Genomic DNA, 4,973 nt, shown 5'->3' with positions numbered 1-4,973 from the left:
CTCAGGAGGCTGAGGCAGGAGAATTCCCTGAACCTAGGAGGCGGAGGTTGCGGTGAGCCGAGATCGCGCCATTGCACTCCAGCCTGGGTAACAAGAGCGAAACTCCGTCTCAAAAAAAAGAAAGAAAAAAAAAAGAATAGTTGGAGGTATATATCGCTGTTATTTTCTTCATTTCAGCACAATCCAGTGAAAAGCTGTCCAAGGACCAAGTTTTTGACCCATTTATTTAGTGGAAAGCACTGCACTGAATGTCAGGAACCCATTCCAGCCACTCTCCTCTGGTTTGTCTCATCAAGAAGTTAAGTGTGTTTGATCAAATAATCTCTCAATTATTCCTGATGATTCACTTCTTATTTTCCACAATTCCTCTGTTTTATTTATTTATTTAGCAAATTCTTTCTGGGCATCTACATACATATATCAGGCATTGTGTTAGCCACTGAAAATGTTGTCATGACAAGGCAGATGAGGTCCCTCCTCTTGCATTTTCTTGGGGAGGCAACAAAAAGCATGCAAATGAATGAATGGAGAAATAATTACAAATTCTGGGGAGTGTTGCGGAGGAAATAAATAGACTGATGTGATGGAGGGGGCATAGAGGGGTAGAGAAACGGAAATTGAGCTTCATTTTCAAGGAAAGTGCTTTTGAGTATTTGAGATGAAACCTAAGTGTGAGTAAGCATCTGCCACATGGGGAGCTGTGTGAAGAACTCACCACACAGGGGTAACAGCAAGTACTAAGTTCATGAACTGGTAAAGAATCTGGTTATTCCAGGGACAGAAAGGAAGTGTAAGGAGCAACTGGGGAAATGAAGGAGTAGGTAATACAAAAAGAGGATGGAGAAGTAGGCATCCAGGCAATAAAAGACATGGGAGACTTTTGAATTTTCATATACATGCAGTGAGAATCATTGAAAGATTCTAGGCAAGGAAACAATATCATTTGATTTGAATTTCACAATGACCACTGGCTGTTATGTGAATAATAGATGGTTGGGATGCAGGAAGCAGGGAAACCAACTTGGAAGGTATTGCAGTAATCCATGAAAGAAATGATGCTGCCTTGGACTAGGACCATGATAGGTGTTTTGGAGGTAAAATAGTTTAGAATTCCTGGATGAGATACGAGGGACAAGAGGAAAGAAGGAACCAAGGCTCATTCTAGTTTTGGGGTTAGGAAACCAGATAAAAAGTGGTACCATTTACTGAGTCAAAGAAGACTCAGAATGGAATGGGCTTCCCCCTGACCTTGGGTATGGGAATCAAGAAATTAGTTTCATCTGTAAGTTAATTCATCTGTAAGTGGTTAATTATTCAACCAGATGGAGATGTCAACCAGGTGGTTAAATATGAGGCTCAGGGGGCTTAGAGAAAAAGTAATGGCTAGAGATAGACATTTTGAGGCTCATCAGCATATGACTGGTATATAAGGTCGTTTCAAGAGAAAAGAGGCTATTAGACTTCAGCCCTGGGCAGCTCAAAATCTACAGTTGACGCCAGACCTATCAACAAAGTTAATGATGAGTCAGTGACCAGTGAAATGGGAAGAAAAACCCAGGGTGGCCTAGGATGTATTTATTCTTCTATAAAGCACCTTAGTATAGACACCGTGATCATCAGTTGCCTCATTCAGGTGTTCACAAGGAACAGTAGGCTTAACATTTAATCAGAAGTGTAACGTCAGAAGTGATGTCTTTATTATTTTGACAGGAGACGCTTTACTAATACTTGAAGTGGTATTTCATTATCACTAATAAAATACCATAAAATTAGTAGATCTTTAATTAGCTTATGTTTATAAAGGAGTTTTCATTATTGAAATTTGTTTTATTTAAGATACGTGAGCTGCTTCTCATATACAGGTTTACAAGGAATATATAATTTTTACCTGGCACATAGAAGGTGTTTCATAATTGCTTTGGGGGTTTTGTTGTTATTGTTGTCGTCACTGTTTTGTTTTGTTTCATTTGTTTGTTTGAGACAGGCTCTTGCTCTGTTGCCCAGGGTGGGGTGCAGTGGCATGATCTCAGCTCACTGCAGCCTCTGCCTCCTGGGCTCAAGCAATAATTGTTGTTTTTCTCTTTCCTTTCCTATGAATTCCATATTTCTCTAAAATTCCTCATTAGCATATAATGTTTAAAAGTATTCCTAAATTTTTCTTTTCTCTGGTATCCTTACTATGTCATTTACTTTCTTTTTAAGGCACTTAAAAAAATTTGCTCACAGGCTGGCACATAGAATACTGAATTCATGGTAGATTAACAGAAGTTACAAAGGGTTTTAATAACATTTAGAATGTTATTTCCTTTCAGGGATCTATTATTGAACACTTAAATATTAAAAGAATATTGAATGTTGACTATGGGAGAAGGAAACAGAATGAAGCAAAAGACCAGGAAAAAAAAAAAGGAAAAATGGTTTGTGAAAGAGAAAAGAGAGAGCATAAATCAAGTACATGCAAAATACGAAATATTTCTGTCCGTGATGGTCTTTGCTACTGGACCACAAAAATGGATCATGTAGGTCCCTGGAGATCACTAGCTTGGGTAAGGAATATGGTTGCTGGTATTTAACCACACTAAAATATTACCCCAAGAGAGCTTTTTATGAACTTTGTGAAAGATCCAACCATAGTGTGGTCTTGATTTGAACAGACTGCCCTAGAATGAGCTCTAAAACAGCCCAAATAGTATATAGCCTGATTCATGTTGTGGCCTAAACTGCTAGTGCTAAAATACAAAAAAAGTACCCTGAATACCACAGAGTGGGCCCTTCAGATAACATTATTTTAGTGGTGGAAAATATAAACACATTTTTGCCCAAATTTTCATTGTGATAAAAGAAAATTTGCTGAGGAAACAGAGCTGATCCACAGAGACTTGTGAAACTGATGAGAGATTCAGATTACCCACAATTTTGTCTTTGAGCCAAAAGAAATGCATTATTTAGAAGTTCTTTCCCACAGGTATCTAAGGAAAAGGGGGGAAATTTCACTGTGGTACAAATGCTTCATTTAGGAAAAGGATATCATGATCTCGATAAGAGAAAACGTGTTCTCAATCTTATCTCTAGAGAATTTACATAAGACGAGCATACTAATGAGTTTTTCTTTAACTGAAAATAACTCTTCACCCTAAACCAACTGTCTACTCTTTTCTAATTAAGTAAAGTGAAGTAAAGCAGTGACTTAGCTGGACTCACTGCTCAAGTATTTTTGTTGGATCTATTGGCAAGAATTTCTGTATAATAATTTGTTTTAAAAATCATATTAAAATTCTAGGCCATAAAAGTAAGGCGATTGAAACTATATTGATATCCTATGTACCCATATACACCTGTCCGAATCTTTCTGAAATAATCTACTGCTGCTGCTTTACAGGAGTTGCCTAAGGGTATATGTATATCAAGTCACAGATTCATTCGTAAAAGAGAAAGCAGTTGTATTTGTTGCAATTGGACAAACTTTATGGGTTCAGATTAGCACTCACTGACACACTCAAAGGCAAATAAAGAGTAAATGCTCTTTTGAAATGTACACTTCCAGGAAGATGGCTTGGTATAAATAGATACATACAATTTTAAGATTTATAAGATATTATAATTTTCACACATATATGCTTTATAACACAGTCTGAAACACTTCTGAAATATTATAGTTACTTCACATAATATCCTTACTGGATGGAGTTAGTGAGACGGTCATCTTCCTAAAGAGAAATATAGCCTGTGGCCGGGCGCAGTGGCTCACGCCTGTAATCCCAGCACTTTGGGAGACCGAGGCAGGTGGGTCACCTGAGGTCACCAGCCTGGCTAACCTGATGAAACCCTGTCTCTACCAAAAATACAAAAAAATTAGCTGGGCATGGTGGCAGGCATGTGTAATCCCAGGTACTCGGGAGGGTGAGGCAGGAGAATCACTTGAACCTGGGAGGTCAATGTTGCAGTGAGCAGAGATCGCGCTGCTGCACTCCAGTCTGGGCAACAGAGCAAGAGTCTGTCTCAAAAAAAAAAAAAAAAGAGAGAGAGAGAGAGAAATACAGCCTGGTGTGCAGTTTTACCTCCATGTGGAATCTTCTTCAACAGTCTCTTTCCCCAGTCCCTTTGGGAAGCAGTACAAAGTGGTGGTTAGGAGTGCAGACCCTGAGGCACACTGTCTTCCTGATCCTTCCCATCTTTCTATCACAGTCTGTTCTTCCTTTCCATCTGCTCACTCTGTGATGCTAGTCAAACTACCCAATCTCTCTGTGCTTTATCTTCTCATCTGTAAAATAAGAGTCAAAATAGCATTGAGCTCTCGGGCTTTTTTGGATTAAATGATGTCTATCCCCAATGTTGTTATGGGTTGCACTGATTTCTTTCCAACTAAGGTCTGCAGGCAGGAGACTATACCAAGGATCCCAAGGCAGAATCACCATAAGGGAGGAATTTGTTTGGATTGCTGGTCTGTGCCCAACTTTTCAGTCCTGAGTGTCATAAGAGGTGATTTTCTTCTCCTCTAGCATGTGGCAAAGTTCAGATGTATTTTGAATTTCAACTATCCTGAGCCTTTGTAGCTAAAATTTGAGGGGAAAAAAAAAAAACAACAAGTAGTGTGAAAGGCAGAACCTATGAAATGGGAGCTGGATAGACAGTGATGCCATGTGTCTATAAAAAAGGTAATAATAGCCAAAGAATAATCAGACCCTATATTTCACTGATTTTACTAACAGTTCTACACATCTCTCTTATTAGTACAGCAACATGAATCTAAGGTCACAGTCTTTCTGTCCACATAATAACTATTAGATTACAATATCAGTAGCTTATTATTTTACAATACCAATATATTCACTGAAAAAAAATCAGAAAAAAACCCAGAAATTTCAGTTTCTGCCAGTTTCTTATCAGTCCAAAGGAAACTGAGAACATTGATATTTTCTAATCTCATTCAATATGCACTAAAACATCTGGACATATCGAAAAGAGAACTGGGG

The sequence above is a fragment of the Cebus imitator genome, unplaced genomic scaffold (assembly GCF_001604975.1).
Source record: "Cebus imitator isolate Cc_AM_T3 unplaced genomic scaffold, Cebus_imitator-1.0 Scaffold761, whole genome shotgun sequence".
Lineage (NCBI taxonomy): Eukaryota > Metazoa > Chordata > Mammalia > Primates > Cebidae > Cebus > Cebus imitator.
The sequence above is the reverse complement of the archived record's forward strand: the minus strand, read 5'-3'. Positions refer to the sequence as shown.